At 35.9% G+C, this 17,073-nt stretch overlaps 1 protein-coding gene across 4 annotated transcripts in view; it reads left to right on the plus strand.

Annotated features, from left to right (window-relative positions):
• Positions 1–1,754: 1,754 nt before the first annotated feature.
• CCDC178 (coiled-coil domain containing 178) overlaps positions 1,755–17,073 on the plus strand; it is a 440,607-nt gene continuing 425,288 nt past the window's right edge. For 2 of the 4 annotated variants that reach the window (XM_058692404.1, XM_058692401.1), the window contains exon 1: positions 1,755–1,849. The gene's annotated coding sequence lies outside the window, so the exon portion shown is untranslated. Of the gene's footprint in view, positions 1,850–1,872; positions 1,974–7,635; positions 7,713–17,073 lie in introns of those variants that run through there. The other 2 variants (XM_058692402.1, XM_058692403.1) reach the window with 2 other exon arrangements.

The following is a 17,073-nucleotide window of genomic DNA, read 5'->3' on the forward strand; positions in this document are numbered from 1 at the left end:
TAATATTTTTAAATGTTTATTTATTTTTGAGAGAGAGACAGACAGACAGACAGACAGAGCATGAGTGGGATAGGGCCGAGAGAAAGGGAGACACAGAATCCGAAGCAGGCTCTAGGATCTGAGGTGTCTGCATAGAGCCTGACGCGAGGCTCGAACTCACAGATCATGAGTTCATGACCTGAGCCAAAGTGGGACACTTAACTGACTGAGCCACCCAGGTGACCCGAGGCCAGTTCCTTTTAATAGTTCACCCAATTAGGTTCAAGCCACTCTGGATCAGCTCCCTTGTTAAAGTCAATTGTATCATATAGCAAGCTAATGAAAAGAATAAAATCCATCATATTCAAAGTCCAGAGGACTAGGCAGGTCATATATACCAGGTGGTAGGGTCCTTGGGATTCATCTCAGAATTCTGCCTATCATAATATGTATATAGCAATTATCAATGAGTTCTAATCAATTAAGAGAAAACTGTCAAGAATGAAGTTTCTAGTAGGTAAAGTTTTGTTCTGGGGGAAAAATCTAGGTATTGTTTTAATATATTCACATAAATACTTTGAACCCTCATGAATATATATTTACTGGCATGCAAATGACTCATTTGATTTAAATTTAACATTGTATTGCTAACATGTCAAATTTAAATAATTAATGGAAGGAGATGGGGAAGTGGAGGGTGCATTCTGGAATCTATTTTTTTTTTTAATTACAAAAAGAGCTCTGCTTCTGCATATATTAATTTAAGATTAAGACCTCTCTCTAATTTGCTTGTTATTGCTTCCTCTTTTACATCTATGGCTGGAATAATCTTATTCCAGGTATGGCCTTGCAGATTTCCCACCACTGTAAAGGATTACTAATTGAATTGCCTCTTAAAGTAATAGATTTTGATCACTTAACCTTGGCAGGCCTTTGCCTGTTCTCAGTGTTGCCTGGAAATATGATTTGTCTGTGTAAGAATGCTAATTCTTATCCTGATGCTATATTTTAAACTATCTTTAGTTTATCATCTAGCGGTTGGTTTCATCCAAGAAGGCTAGCTGGTGACGCCCTAGTGTTTTTAAGGGGTATTTCAGGTCACAGTATTTATATTCCCTGAAGACGAAACAAATATTTTATGCTTTGTGAGACGGACCGTGCTTAAAAATTGGTTTTTATTAGAAATAGACCCTTACACAAATGGCTTGAATTCATTGCTTTCCCCACCTCAAGCTCCGGTCACACAAAGTTTTCCTTTCGTCCCTAATAGTTTGTTCAGGTTTTTCAATAGTAAAGTCACCTTAGAAGCAACAACCAAAGCAAACGGAGCTTACCACTTAGAGTCTTTCTTGTTTTGTACCAAGGGGCAAGGAAACACGCTGGAAGGCTTCCCTTTGATAGAAATGATAACGAGGATACCAGAAACCGCCTTTGGAGAGTAAGAAACAAAGTCCTCCTATCTTCGAGTTGAAGGCTGTGATCCCTTGATTCTCGCAATAAGTACTGTAGGAAAGGTATTGACTCGGGCCCACACCTCCCTCTTCAGTAAAGAGAAGCAGTTTGGCCGGGCAAGTAGGTTATGAAAGGAAAAGCGCGCGGAGGTGGCCGCACGCGGGGGGCCAGGCGCTCGGAGCCCCCACGTGGGCTGGTCTGCGGCGGAAACGCAGCGCTGGCACACCACCCGCCCGGGAGGCCCAGGGAGCGCGCGCCCGGAGATCCGGAGCGGGCCGCCTCCCGCCCGCGGTTGCCCGGACACCGGGTAACAGACCCGGAGGGCCTCGGCCGGCGCCGCTGAGGCGGCGGGGTGGGCAGGGGCGGCGCTGGGAGACGGGCGGAGACGGGCGGAGACGGGCGGAGACGGGCGGAGTCGGTGAGTCGGCGCTGCGCGCTCCTCCTGGCCGCCTGCACGGCTCCCCCGGCAGCATCTAGGCCTGCGCCTCAAGTTACACCCCATTCGGGTCAATCCTTAATCAGTGTGGTAAGGCTGACACTCGGTGAGTTTGAGAAAAATCCCCGTGGCGTGGGGAAGGGGGTGTAAAGTCTCCCTCCACTGGCCACCCAGCTGTACTTCACACTGTCTAGAACTGCATCCCTAGGCTCTTATTCTTTTAAAGTAATTATTTCTACCTTTTATTTTGCTTATAAGGCCTCCTTGTGGTGGCTCATGTAGTATTATTTTGAATTGCTATTTGTTTTTCTTCTTTTGATATTTTATCTGTCCAGTGTCTGCCCAAATACTGCACACCCTATTTAGGGCTGGGAATTTTTTTGTCCTGCAGCACCTCAAATAAGATGCTCCACAATAACACTTCCTTTCTACAGATGAGGAAAATGAGGCACACAGCTAGCTGATAGATGACTTGGCCAAGGCCTGAAAATTAGGAAGCTTAAAATCCAGGAGACTAAGGGTGTCCTCACTTCCAATTCAAAGCATTTTCAATTGCTTTCTCGACATTCTTGAATGCTCAGTAAATATTTGTGAATTGACCTGGTAACCACCCAGGCCTACTTACTATTGCACGATCTGTCTGGGCATCTTGACCCAAATGTAGCATTCTAAGCGATATCCATCCCCCCCCCATCCCCCCCCAGTCATTTCTTAGTCCTACTGTGGCAAATAGATTTTAGGACATCATTTACCAAAGTTAAAAACTCAAAGACAAATGAATGGCCAATTGTGAGACACATCCAACAACCTGAAGGATTTTGAGCTTTTAGTTTATGTTAAATTATACTCTAGACTTTATATGTGAGACTAGTGCAGTTCTATCTTGAATGTATAATACTTCTTAATCCTGAATACATACTTCTCACTTTATTATTGCACTATTAAGGTTTTTATTATTAACCATATCCAGCTAATTTCCAGAACTATCAAAACTATGAGTCTGAACATTAATCTACCGATTTACCTGGGTTAAGTCCCATTATGTTGGTAACTGTCACAGTTCTTATACACAACCCAGCCTTTTCTCTTCTGCTCTTGCCTCAGATTGGACATAACCTCAGACTCAACTAACTTGTCACTAAATCCTCAGAGTTTGTTCTTTCTTCTCTATTCCCGATAGCAGTGAATGGAATCTGCATACACTCTTTCTTTTTCCTTCCAGTTATGGACTTCATTCTCACACTGGCTTATTCCACTAGGCTAGAACTATGATTGCCAAGAGCTCTGGACTCATAAATTCCCAACCTTGTAGCTAACAAGAAAATCTAAAAATGCCCTGGGATGAATCTCCTGGATCCCAGTTGGTTCACCTGCCTGTTCCTACAGCATTCACGTTGGGGTTAGGACCACTAGAGTTGTCTGCAATCTATTGAAACGTGGATGGAGTAGGCAAACTAGTTCTCAAAAGAAAGGAACCCTCTTTCTTTTTAAAGGAAGGAGAGTTTCTGGGAAAAAAACAAAAACGGTACTTGTCTACCCTGAGTTTATCTAGGTATATGAAACTTAAGGTTAATGAGAATATTGACTAAAGAATTACTAAAATGCTAGACATTGGAATTCAGACAAAATGGAAAGTGGAAAAATGTATGGCAAGAAGGGAAAATAAGAGAGATTAAGCAGCTGGAATACTGTAGTAGTCAAAGAATCTGTGTTGTGGTAATGATGTAAGGGAGAGAATTGGATTGATCACAAGCTTCTGGATTATATGTCCGGTGGAAAAGTAGTATATCCACAAGCAGATGGTCGCATGGGTGAGCCTTAATGATCATGATGTCTGTTTTTTCTGCACAATAATAACACTAATAAAAATATATGGAATTTCAAAATTGGTGCTGAACTTTTAGCCTCAGTTATAATGCTGTGGATACAAAAACCACCCAAAGAAAATAAACAGAGGCTATTTATTCAGCGCTTACAATAGCAAGGGAGTCGCCACTATCATTTGTGAAGGGCAGAAACTCCAAGGGAGACAAGGGAGTGGGAACGTTTTCTAATGGGAAAAAAGAGAAGACTTTAGGTATGCTCTGACTAGAGGCTGTTGCATGGGGAAGCTGGAGGTGGGCTAACCAGGAGAAAGATATCCTACGTGATTGGTTTGAAGGGTTTATCTGGCTTTCTCTTGTTGGTCCTGAGTTGTAAGTGCTGGCAGGTATTAGAGAAGCTGGCAGTAATTGACAAAGTCCTGACTGTTCCTGGCTGATTACTGCACAGGTGGTGGTTTGGCTTCCTAGGCTGGTTGGTGTAGAGGTTGTGGGTTAGCATTCTGTTTTTACATATGGTCTGGCCTTCGTTCCTCTGTGTATTCAGTCTCTCAGTGTTCATCGAAATTCACTTAGGTCAATTTAATTTTACCCTCCTATTAGAAAACTGAGGTATGGAGAGATTTGGACAGGTTAAGATTGTATTCATGAATATATAATTTGTTAGTGAACTCCCATTCACTGAATTTATTTTATTATTATTATTTTTTTAATGTTTATTTTTGAGAGAGAGAGAGCGAGCGAGCGAGCAGGGAAGGGGCAGAGAGAGATGGAGACACAGAATCCAAAGCAGGCTCCAGGCTCTGAGCAGTCAGCACACAGCCTGACGCGGGACTTGAACTCACGAACTGTGAGATCATGACCTGAGCCGAAGTTGGACGCTTAACCGACTGAGCCACCCAGGCGCCCCTCATTCACTGAATTTAAATCACGGCTTATTAAACGCTTATTATATGCTGGTCAGTGGACTAAAAAGTTTGCATATGTATGTTATATTAATCCTCACACAACACTTTGAGACATTACTGTTTTTACCATTTTCCAGAGGAGGAGACTGATGCTCACATACATGAAGTAGTCTTCTCAAGGTCATATAGCGGATAAGGAGCCCATCTGGAATTTAATTCCACATCTTACAGATTTAAAAGATACGTTCCTTGGCACTTGATTAAACGGTCTGATAATCTACTTTCATCACTCTATCCCTCTGTTTCACCTTAGTCTGTATCTATGAACATTACCATCTGGCCTCTTTTCCTGGGTACTTATAGGATGTTTATGTGAGCAGAGATAATTAAAAGACCTTTCAGTGTGAACTGAGGGGATTTAATCCATCATTAGGATGCCGGAAAAACTTTGGATGTAAGCACAAGCCAATGAAATGGATGAGGTGCCTGGGCATATGAAATCACATGGTGAAGGTGGAGGGATGATGAAATGGTTGAAAAGGCAGTGGAAGAATACAACCAAGAGGGTATGAGTACCTAAAATGGACTGCTTCTCTTAATAAACTAATGAAATACTTTGCATGGGAAATCAGTCAGTCAGATATCACTGATGGTTAGTAAGATGTTTCACAGACAAACTGGATAATATTTCTCTTTTAAATTTGTTTTGTGGAAATAAGACTTTATAAATTTTTTCCTGAAGAGAAAACTATCCTCAGGAATTGTAATTGTTGAGCCCCCAGATCACAGTTTTGACAAATTCTTTGACAGACTGACAAAGAGCAGGGTATTTTTGCTAGTAACATTATGCTAGCCAGTGTTAATTACCTTTAGTGTTCCACTGCTTAGGGAACTCTGTTTACTGTCTGTGCTCTCAGAACAACTTTATTATAGGCAAAGGATATAGCATAGAAACAACAGAAGATATGCATGGAAAGGTGTCCAGAGATCACAGGCACATATTTCTTTATTCTCCCACCTCTGGGTCATACAGGTGCTCTTAGTCTGTACAGACAGGTCTGTAAGCACTATTGGTGTGCATCTGAAACACTCTGTAGCAGGAAACCCAAATCTGCTCACGGTGGAGATCTTTTGTAATGAACTCCTCATGTAGATATATTCTAGCTATGTTTCCAGTTTTAACTTTGAAAGTTCCCCTCCCCCAGGCTCTATCGAAATTAGATGTAATTATAAATCCAATTATTATTACTAAACAGTGCTGGCAGGCTGATATATCCTGCTCTGAAACAACTCACAGACCCATGGTTTCAAAACATCATTTATCTTTAGTTTAATGCATTCCATAGTGTTGGCCAAGGGTCAGTAGCTCTGGAGATAAGCTGCAATTAATCCAAACAAGCTAAGATGAACCCATTATATGCATAGCCTATAGACATGGCAACTTTTAAACTAAATGCACAAGGCTTTTCCACAATAGAACCAGAAACAAAATAAACATCCCTGCTTATATCTACCTATCAATTTGTGTACAGCTCTTTACATCCTGTATCAGTACATTTTCTGGAAAGAGTGGTCTGTCCGTGCCTTTTCTTCTTTCTCATTCCTTCACTCCTGGGATTCCTGCTACCTAACTTTTGCTACTGTCATTTAAGGTCATTTATGACCTGTTGCCACATTAAATGGACTTTTTCTTTCTAGTTTTTATCTTATTATGTAAGTTTTTGAAGCTCTTTAGGTTGTTGGCTCCTCCTGAAAATTCTTTTCCCTTTGTTTCTATGATCCCATTTATTCAATTCTTTTCCCTTTGTTTCTATGATCCCATTTATTCTGTTTTCCCTGCAGATTTTTAAGAAATTGATAATGTTGTTTTTTTGGCACTCACTGCCAGCATTCCTTTCTTTGTCATTGTGTGATCTCATCAAACTGCCAGCTCCACAATGATAGTACCAAAACCTCTGAGCTCATCTCAGATCTTCTCAAGAATATTGGACACCCATATAGCATTATAAAGCACCCATTTATAAACTTAAAATAGTCATCTTTCCTCTAAATCCTACCAGTTATTCCTCACATAGACCCAAATGAAGTTAATGGCATTGCCTTCTATTCGTTCCCTCATGGCAGAAACTTGGGAGTTACTCTAGACTCCTCCTTCTATTACCACATCCAATTTCTTATCAAATCATGCTGTTTGTGCCTCTTAAGTACCTTTTGGTACTTTCTTCTCCTCTCCATTTCTACTTCCATCTGGCTTAATTTTAAAAATATTCACCTTGACTAGTAGTCTTCTTCTTGATTACTTTTTGCCCCAAATCATGCTCTCCTCCAATTAACCCTCTGGGATGGCACTGGATTGTGACTATCTATTCACTAATGTCTTTCCCCAAAAGGTTCCAAATGGTTAAAAAGGGGTCTTGTTTATTTTTGTGTCTTTAGTGCCTAGCATATAATGTATATTCAATGAATATTTTCTGAATGAATAAATGAATATAGATTTTAGAAAATATGTGTGGAAAATTATCATATGCTACTGACTTGCTCTAGAACAGTGTTGTCTGATCTGAAACACTTTTCTACAATGATAGTACTGTTCCAGAATGCAGTGGCCACTAGCTACCTGTGGTCAGTGAGTCCTTCATGGCCAGTAGAGTCAAGGAATGGGATTTTTAATTTTAAAATTTAACATGGGTAGTGTCTTTAAGACACTAGGACAGCACAGCTCTAGAAAACAGGCTCAGAAATTTCATCATTGCCCTTCAAACTAAGATTCTGTTCTCTCACACAGAGTCCAACAATTCCATGCAAGAATTTTTTTTTTTTTTGGCCATTTAACACATGCCAAGCACTGTGGCTTCAAAGAGAAAACAAATAATTTCTGCATCCAAAGATGCAGGAGTAAAATGCCAACTGGTAACTGGATTTGATTTCTGAAATGCTGATATCAGGGTACATTCTGAAGGGTTGATTTAGACAGTGGGAAAGAACATTTTATTTTTTTCTCCTCTTTCTCCTCCTTCTCCATCTAGATTCTGAAGTAGCAAATGGAAGTGGAATTGTCAAAATTATACTTCTGATGATGGGAACCATTGTGGATCCCACCTTATAGCCCTCGTTAAGGTGATGATGAACTTTTGCTGGTTTGACCTATTTAGTTTTCATTAAGTCTCCTCTCTTTTCTACCCTCTATTTTGTATCTGTTTGGTGTCTCAATTGCTTTTAGATTTATTAATTTCTTTGCATTTTATAATAATACACTGCCAAAGATGACCCAATATCATATCCCTCTGGCTCTAGACAATTCCACCAAATCGTATCATTTATTATGACTGGCTGTTTGTGGTGTGATAGCAAGTTTTCAATCAGTGTGACAGCATTTATAGCCAAGCTAATTTAGATTACTTAGCAAATATTATGCCATGAGATCATGTACAAAATTATATCAGTAGGGCCCAAATATGTTGTATATAATGTATTTCTTTATCCACTGATTTCAACATTTCCATAGAAAACTGCAGTAAGAAGCTCTTGGCATAATTTCTTTGTAATAAATTCTGAGTGCCGCCTATTACTTTTGATTTTCTTATTCTCCAGATGGTTACACATTTGCTCTCTATTTGTCTGTTATTTCACTAAGCACAGATTTCTTCCTGGGTGCTTTTATTTATTTATTTTTATTTACATCTTTGGTTTGTCTTGTAGCAAACAAAAACTGTTTCTCTTAACTGATAATTTAAGAATAAGAAAGGAAATTACTGGAAAGCTTAATTTTCCAGTGTGACTTAACATTTCTCAAGAGCTATACCACTGGATGAATTTTGATTTCTATACTGAATATTAACAATTTAAATCATTTAGCAGTGAAAATCATATAATTCCTAGAAAACATAACTAAGTAATGCTTGCATTGAGATCTTGGCTAAATCACAGTAATTTAAAAAACCCAAATGTTTGTATTTTAAAATCTTTCAAAAGTGGACTCATGAATAGAAGACTTACTTTCTCCCCCATGGCAAAATGATAACCTCACAGTGACGTCCATTTTCATTTTCTTTTTCAAAAGTATAGGAAAGTATACCTTCCCATACAAAGAAATCTCTTGTGTTGAATTATTGGCCAGTCATGGAGTGGGAAGCTATTAAGGTACATTTTTGTGTAGAATGAAACATGTAATAGGAAACCTCAGTATTTTATTAAATTTTTTCAACTAACAGCTTAAAGCTGTAGTTAGAGGGAAATAAAGCTTCATTGTCAAGTTTCACCCTATTCTTCTTTATTTTCTGGTTAGTTGTAGTCTCATATTTTCCTTTCCCTCAGATGACTTAGTGGGCTCTGGGAAAGAACCTAAGAAGAGGAAAACTGAGTGAATGGTGGATGAAGGGGTGAGTGGCAGCAGTACATTACCTGTTTTCAATTTAGTGTTTGAAGACCTATAGGAGGGAGGGGAAAAAATGCATGACCTTTTGCCGAGGCCATATTCAAGGAAGAGTTAGTCTTTCGGTTTTTATTAAATTTTAACTTGGTAGCTCATATGAACTAGAATTCTTTCTTATTTAGCAACATATGCTTTGCATTAATCCAGTAGTTGCATTGTGGGGAAGATCATTTAGGGAATCTGGATGAATAAAAATCAGATACACTCTGGAGGCTCCATGCCAAAGTATGGATAATTCTTTTGCAAAAGCAGAAATATCAGCACTAAGTAACAGCTCTCAATAGAATTTTAAAAGTATCTCCCATGGAAAAAGTATCTCCTGTGAGAAAGCTCAGGATTCCTCTAAGATTATTCAGCCTTTAAACCCTACAAAGTTCATCACAATGACAGGCAGAATGAACAGTCTTGCATTAGAAGAATAAACAAAACAGATCTTGATGAGTGTTGTTAAAATTTCTAAATGAAGGTTAGTGAACAGAGTAGTTTCTTCATTATTCAAATATAACCTCAGAATAGTTGATAATATCAAAGGCTTTCTTACAAAGGCAATAAATAAACCTGTAGGAAGGTCATATTTTATGTACCTTAATACTACATTAATCAATGTAACTGAGTTGTCTTAACATTTAGTTCGTTAATAGACAAAAGACTTGAAAAATTTCAAGGCAGCTGCTTGTTGATATCTTTTAAAAAGCAATTAAATCAATTGGAAAAGGCAAACAATTTTCCAAAATATTTTTTACAGTTTCTCTTAGTAAAACACAATAAATGAATTAGTTATAGATAGAAACAGCATGGAGATAATGTGTTCCTTATTGCTATGTTCAGTCCTTCTTTAGGTAAGTTACTAGAATTGTTTTTCAAAAGAAGTTTGTTTCTTTGTTGCTGAGGATCCTAGAGTGTGTAAAATTAGGAAGAAGAGCTCTTATTGGTATGTATACCTACGGATGTTGTATTGGTGTGTGTGTGTGTGTATGGGGAGAAGGTATGAAAGGGTAATACTAACATTAGGGCTGAAGAAATACATTACTGCCATTCCTAAGTGAAACCTATGGTTCCATTAGAACAACTTTTTCCACTAGTAATATACTATTGATGTAGATACAAACTGAGTTGTGTAAAGAATACCACACTTAAAATTTTCCTCTAAATTAACTGAATTCCAACTTGGTGGAATCCCATCAGTTCAGCAAGAAATTTACCATTATTCATAATATACATTAATGTGATTATCCATGCATCATTATCTGTACATATACCAAAATTGTTGAAAACAAAGTTTACATTCTAGGTGGGAAAGAAAAAATATTTATAAGAAAGTGCTTATCTTTTTATATGGAATTACAGCAAAATAGCACATATAATCTAACTGTAACAGTGAGGCAATTTCAAGTTTAAGCTTACTTTGGTTAACAAATAGGTTCTTTGTGTCCGTGGGTTACAAATATTCTACATCCTCTAGTTTAGTGACTAATGAAGATAAATGATGCATAACATGGTTACCTGAATTAAAAGAATTTCTAGGTAAAAGTGATTTTTCTTTACATTTCCTATTTCATTAAGTATGGTTCCCTGATTAAAAGAGGTTCCTTTTTAAAAAATTATGGTTTCCTTTATCAAAGAGAAATGTATATTATTTCTATTATATATTATTTTTCTCCCCTATAGGATTCAGCTAATATATCCATTCACAATATAGACATTCTTTTTTCAGTTAGCATGTCTATATTACCTTTTGCTATATGATAAATTGATTCTTCTTACTTTACTATAACTTCTGCAGAAAAGTTTTATATTAATTCATGAAGACTAAATACTTTTTCTATATTAATTTGTTCTTTTTTCCCCAGTGTGCATGTGTGTGTGTCTAGAGGTCGTTAGTTCCAAGTTCTTTGCTCATTTTTTCTGTTTGACTATTTCATTTTTTTCTCACCAATTTTTTCTATTTATATATTAAGCCAGAAACTTTTTGTTACTCACATTTTAAGAATTTCTTCCTGATATGGGAGATTTTTTAATATAGCTGGATGGCTTTAAATTTTTATGGATTCATAACTCTAGAACTCAGACACCTTTTTCATCTCATTTTTAAATAAAGTTTCCTCTGGCTGTTTGTTTTTTCGTTTACATCTAGCTTTTAATCTATTTGATTTTGAGCCTAATTCTATAGTCTCAGAGACTTTGTAATCATTTCCCCTGATTCTGCTAAAATCAGATTTACATTTTACCAATGATTGGGAAATACTGCACATTTCATTCTTGTTTTAAAGTTACTGTACATTATAGCACACTGAAGTGTCCTGAGAACTCTTTTCTTACTTTTGTTTTACCCGATGAACACTGGTTATAATACTTGCCTAGAGAATAGCATGGTGATAGACTGCAGGGCTAAATCCAGTTCTACACGGCTCAGCTCTAAGACATTGGCAAAACAGGGCCAGTAATTCTACCTACGTCATAGGTGGTAGTGAGAGTAAGAGCATATAAAGTATGTTTTAAGTTCAAGCTATCATTTTTGCTTTCTTTGCATCAAGACTTCTCTAGCTATTTCAGAAAGTTAGTAATAATATCTCCCAATAAATTGAAACTTTTGGAGTGCAGGAGTTGTGTCTCAAGATTTTCTTATATTCTTTAAAATCTCTATCAGAAATAGGCGGAAGTATTCAATAGTTATTGACAGTCTAAAAAAAGTAAAATGAAAGGTACATTCCTTCAGGAGCAAAAGCTGTCTTATAGTAAAATGAAATAGTATTTTCTAATTAAAGTATTTCTTCCATAAGAGTTTTGAGGCTTCAAATGTATAAGTATTTGCTTTTTTACATTTTAGACATAATGTAGTCCTTGAATATGAATGAATTAGTACTTTATATTTTGTCTGCAAATGTAAAATGTAAAACTGTTTGATGTGAAATAGCAACTTAATACGTGATATTGACCTATGAAATAATTTAACACTGTAAAAGTTGAGTTGTCATTCTTTATGTCTCAAGTAATTATCAGAAGGTGAAAGGTTCATCTCTTAGACAAATTCAGAGTATGACATATGATTTCTTTGTGAATATATGTGTGGAAACTGACTTTTTCAGTTCTAATTTGATTTGTAGAGAAAGATGATATCTAATCTTTCTGAAAATGTATTTGGCTTTAGTAAAACCATGAGATGTAATATTTAATGCATCTTTAATCTGTTGGATGTAATACAAACATAATATAAAGTCAACAGAACTTCAAAAAAAGAGAGAAGAGATTAGGAATCAGATGAATAGAGTTTAAAGATTTATAATGAAATTATTATCTATATGTGTGGGAAAGATGTGGAAAATATGCATTTTTTTGCAATTTTCTTTGCCATTTTACAATCCTTCCACATTTCCACAAAATAATCTAGATAGTCTATATATCATATATTATATATACATATTATAAGATATATGTTATAATATATATGATTTAATATAATATATAATGTATAAAGTATGTAATATAATATAATATATACATATTATAATATATAATACATGTGATCTATATGTTATATAATAAAGAATAAAAGATTAGAAAAAAGATGGTCTTTGTGAAAGCAACACACAAGGCAGGAGTTATTCTTTCTTCTATCACTGTTGTGGCATTATAAATTTTCTAGGATAATAAAAATTTTGGAACTCGGCTTAAAATGGAAGTCAATATTTGATAAATGCATATCGAGTAAGATTATCTGTTTTTAATGGTTGAGCTTTGTTTGGCAAACTTTTTTTCATTGTTTCTTGAAATAACTTTGAAAATAGTTGTCAGGAATGATTATAATGATTGCATCTTCATGATTTATTTATTCCAAAACTGAAAGTTTGTACCTCTTAATCCCCCTTACCAATTTCACCCATTACCTTACCCACCTCTCCTGTGGCAAGCACCAGTTTGTTCTTCGTATTTGAGAGTCTGGCTTTGTGTTTGTTTTTGTTTCCGTTTGTTCATTTTGTTTTTTAGATCCCACATATAAATAAGTCACAGAGATGAAAGGTACAGCATAGGGAATATAGTCAATAATACTGTAATTACCTTATTTGATGACAGATGGTGACTACACTTACCGTGGTAAGCAATGAGTAATGTATAGAACAGCTGAATCAATATGTTGTTCACCTGAAACTAATATTACATTGTATGTTAATTATACTTCAGTAAAAAAAAGAATGATCATAATGATTGCATATTGAAAACTGAAATGTTTTTCCTTGAATATGTGATTGGAATATTGACCTATACTTTATTATAAATATGAATCTTTTCTATGTTTAAGGTAAGATTATGCTACTTCATGAGCAAATGTCATCTGTAGGGTTTTTATAAATATATATAAATGACAATTATTTTGTTTTCTGTTATTAACAATAACTCTAACTTTAATTTTTATAGTCACATTTCATTCAGAAATTTCCCACTGTTCACTATCCTTATCTTGTTACAATCAGTGTTTTTGAGTTTTTACTGTGTTGCACTTTGACTATAAAAACTAAATAAGACAACATCCTTGTCCTCTTACATCTCATAATTCAGTGGGAAAAAAACACGTGCATAATTATTTAAGAAATTCTATAAGTACAATATGTTACTGAAGTAATAATAAAGTACATGGAGGAGTAAGTAAATTTGTTTTGTGGTAAGAAGTAAAAGGAGACATCATATTAGACACCCAAGGAAGGTAGAGTAAAAAAAAAAAAGTGTGTAAGGGAATGGCAGCCTGGAAGTATATGGCTTGTTTTGATGACTTATGTTATGGCTAGAATACGGAACGTGTGGTAAAGGGGCAAGGGGTGTGAGGAATACACCAAGGAAGATTTTTATTGTCTCGTGGACATGTAACTTTTAGACCTTGTGTTAAAATTTGTTGGTATTAACTAAAATACATATAATCAAATTGGTGAGTACCTTGATGGCACAGAAGATGCTCATTCTTTTGTATCCTAAACAAGTAGCACAGTGACATAAACAATACATACTCTAAAAATTGCTAAACGAATCAATAAATGGCTAAAGTGAAATAAATCAAGCATTATCAACCATCAGAGTAAGAATATCTTAGAAGATAATGCAGTCCAATCTCTTAGACTTTTCCAAATCTTTCCTATATAACACTTAATAAATGATTTTATAGTTTATCCATAATCTCTTTTATTTACATAATGCTTTCTACCTCATAATATAGCTCTGTTCACTGTTGGAAAAACTCAAATTGTTAGAAACATCTCTGCATGATTGCCAAAATATTCTGTGTAGAAGCACAGCTTGTTAGTCTGCCTGCCATTTTTGGAATAGAGCCCCTGGGAATGTCTGTTTAGACTTATCTCCCTATCCTTTCCCTCACCCTACCATCTGCAACATTATAGTGAGGGCAGCTATGCTGACAGTAGCCTCATCCTTGGCCATAACAGTGGCCAGGAATGGAGAACAGACTTAAGCTAGCACAATAATAGTACCTGACCTCCCAGCAACAATTGATAGGCACTTGGCCCAAGCAAGGCTAATTAAAATCCCTCCAAACATAACTGGAATCGAATTTGAGAAAGAGTCAGCTTCACTTCGGTGGCTGAAGTTCTCAGTCACAGTAACAGTAACAGTCTCAGGAAATGTTATCAGAGAAGATTTCTGAAACACGGAAAAGTCAAGTTGTAGAAAGAAAACTAGAATGAGTATGAAAAGAGTGTTGGAGGCCAAGACAGAATGCTGATGGCATCTGAGTATCTGTATTCCTGCCTATGTTACGGATGGACTGCCGATACTCCCCACTAATTATCCAGTATCTTTTCCATAAATATTTTTTTATGTTGTATTGTTTGCTTTTTGTGGGGTTTTTGTTTTTTGTTTTGCTTAAATTGAGTTTTCTTATATGCAACTAAAGAAGAATTAATATAATTGGCAATCTGGTTTAGACATTTTAGATCTTTAGTCTCAGTCACTACTGAGTTGGTCAGTCCTCTCCTCAGTCAAGATCAAATCTCTGATTACTGACTTTGGCCAGGATGCTGACTCTGATTCCTGTTTGCTTCCTTGTTATGGTTTCCATCTGAAATGTCAGTTATATTATGGGTTTAAAAATTGGAAAAAGCATCCAAATTTTTTTAATGTTTATTTATTTTTAGAGAGAGAATGAGAGAGAGAGTGGGCGAGCATGTGCATGCACGGGGGAGGGGCAGAGAGAGAGAGAGGGAGACAGAATCCAAAGCAGACTCTGCACTTTTGGTGCAAAGCCCGATGGGGGCTCGAACCCATGAACCGTGAGATCATGACCTGAGCCACTGAGGTACCCTTATTTCTTTTTTAACATTTCAACAATTTACGTAGTATTTCCTGTTGTCAAGCCTTTTAAAATCTTCTTTGTAAAAAGAATGTTGACTTCTAACCATTATTGTGTATATTTAAATTATTATAAAATAAATCAGCTGAATTAAAGATAAATCCAGTAAGAATAAACAAATAAATATGTTTTCCACAATTACTGGAAGGCTATCCATATGTTTGCACTGATTACTGAAAAGAATGTGTGAGGTAATCATGGCTACTAAGATGACTTAAGATACTCTAAAGTTGCTTAATATTTTCATGAGGATATGAAAGAATAGGAAAATAGCACATTAATTTCATAGCCTTATCAAAACCATGAAAATAACATAGATGAAAAGAAACATCTTACAAAGATGAAGTATATAAATATATTTATTAGCTTTTAGAAGAGTATATGGTACAATCATTGGCTTTAAGGCTTTAATTTTTCTGAGTGTTTAGGATGAGTTTCTAAATTGTCTAACTAATGACTTTTGCTATTGTTTGTGGATTTGAGCAGCAGGTGATCCAAACTGATTTATATGCTTATTTCTATTAAAAATAAATATGTTTTCAAATAGGAACACTGAAATAAACTGGGAGAAGATCCTTGTAATGCATTAATAACAAAGGACTATATCTAGAACTATTGAAGGTTAAAAAAAAATAACCTACAACCCAGAATGTACTTTACCATGTGTATACACCAGAGATACTCTAACATAGGACACAAAGACAAGTATGTAAGAAACCTACAGTAGGGGGGGCACTTGGGTGGCTCAGTGGGTTAAGTGTCCAACTTCAGTTCAGGTCATGATCTCAAGGTTTGAATTCAGGTCCCACATTGGGCTTTGTCCAGACAGCACAGAGCCTGCTTGGGATTCTCTCTCTCTCTCTCTCTCTCTCTCTCTCTCTCTCTCTCTCTCTCTCCCCCCCCCCTTCTCTCTCTCTCAAAATAAATAAATAAACTTTAAAAACCTTATAGTAGACTCGGTTATAATAGTGAAAATATTTGAAAACAACTGAAATGATCATCAATAGAACAGTGTACTAAAACAGTAGTATTCTATACAGCAGTGAAAAAGAACAAAAGACACCTAGGTATAAAAACATAGATAAATCTCAAAAATTTCCTAACAATAAAAATAAGATGTAGAATGATTTATAGAGTATAATATCATTAATTTAAAGTTGTAAAACTCTGAATAAATATGATACAGTATATTGTTTTGAGATACATAGGTAATAAAAATAAACTGGAGCTATGGGGATTATAATTTTGATGGTTGTAATTTTTGGTGAGGAAGAGGTGAAATGTGACCCCTGAGAAATACAATGAAATTTGAATGATATTGTTAACCACTTATATCTCAGTCCACATTGTAGAATACAAGGTGTTTACTTTTATGTTGCCATGTAATATTTCACATTAAGAATATTTAAAACAAGTACAAATAAAATTATGAGAGGAAATAAGTAAAGTGAGAGGGTTTTCTGTCCAGAAAGAGAAATAGCTCAGAAATCTTGCTTTAGCAATGAGGAAGTAAACAAATTTTGAGGAATATGGTGATTTGCTAAGATGCCAGCCTAATGTGGTGAAACAAAAGCCTTGTGTAATATGCTGGGCAAGTATGGAAACAAGTAAAAATTCTAATCAAAATCTTAATAACAGAACTGATGCCAGAAATCTTGAATAGATGGAGGGGAAGGGGACAGTTCCATGCCAAA

The sequence above is a fragment of the Neofelis nebulosa genome, chromosome 11 (genome assembly GCF_028018385.1).
Source record: "Neofelis nebulosa isolate mNeoNeb1 chromosome 11, mNeoNeb1.pri, whole genome shotgun sequence".
NCBI lineage: Eukaryota > Metazoa > Chordata > Mammalia > Carnivora > Felidae > Neofelis > Neofelis nebulosa.